Below are 1,176 nucleotides of genomic sequence, written 5' to 3' on the forward strand. Positions count from 1 at the left end.
GGTATGCCATACGTCTCAAATGAATGTAATGCCATCATGTGTGACAATTTGCAATTTGAACATGCAAAATGGTCTCAAACCACACTCATGCTCATAAATTAAGGATAATTGCAGAATGTGGTGCCACACAACGTGGCACTACACAAAACTGGCGCCAATGGCATAGGCATATAGGGAAGACATACGATACAAATCTGTAAGTCCACAGCTTTGGTGAGAAATCCGTCCTGAAACACATGTGCTAAAAAACGCCTCTGTTTCCTGCGCTTGTACCCCGACATCAATATGGGATATGATCACCATGCACACTTACACAGGCTGCACAACGGATTGGCTTACTCTGGATCAGGTGGTCAAGCAGCTGCTGGGGTATAGCCTCCCATTCTTGCACCAGTGCCTGTCGGAGCTCCTGAAGTGTCGTAGGGATTTGAAGACGTGCAGCGATACATCGACCGAGGACATCCCAGACGTGCTCTATGGGGTTTAGGTCTGGAGAACAGGCAGGCCACTCCATTCACCTGGTATCTTCTCTTTCAAGGTACTCCTCCACGATGGCAGCTCAGTGGGGCCATGAGTTATCGTCCATTAGGAGGAAGGTTGGACCCACTGCACTCCTGAAAAGGTGCAAAATGACGTCCCAATACACCTGACCTGTTACAATTCCTCTGTCAAAGACATGCAGGGCTGTATGTGCGCCAATCATAATCCTACCCCACACCATCAAACCACGACCTCCGTAAGGTCCCCTTTCGAAGACATTAAGGGGTTGGTATCTGGTACCTGGTTCACGCCAGATGAAAACCCGGAAAGAATCACTGTTCAGATTATACCTGGACTCGTCCGTGAACGTAACCTGAGACCACTGTTCCAATGACCATGTACTGTGTTCTTCACACCAAGCTTTACGGGCTCTCCTTTGACCAGGGGTCAGTGGAATGCAGCTTGCAGGTCTCCGGGTGAATAAACGATGTCTGTTCAGTCGCCTGTAGACTGTGTGTCTGGAGACAACTGTTCCAGTGGCTGCGGTAAGGTCCCTAGCAAGGCTACCTGCAGTACTCTGTGGCCGTCTGCGGGCACTGATGGTGAGATATCGGTCTTCTTGTGGTGTTGTACACTGCGGACGTCCCGTACTGTAGCGCCAGGTCACGTTTCCTGTCTGCTGGAATTGTTGCCATA

The sequence above is a fragment of the Schistocerca americana genome, chromosome 2 (genome assembly GCF_021461395.2).
Source record: "Schistocerca americana isolate TAMUIC-IGC-003095 chromosome 2, iqSchAmer2.1, whole genome shotgun sequence".
Taxonomy (NCBI): Eukaryota; Metazoa; Arthropoda; class Insecta; order Orthoptera; family Acrididae; genus Schistocerca; species Schistocerca americana.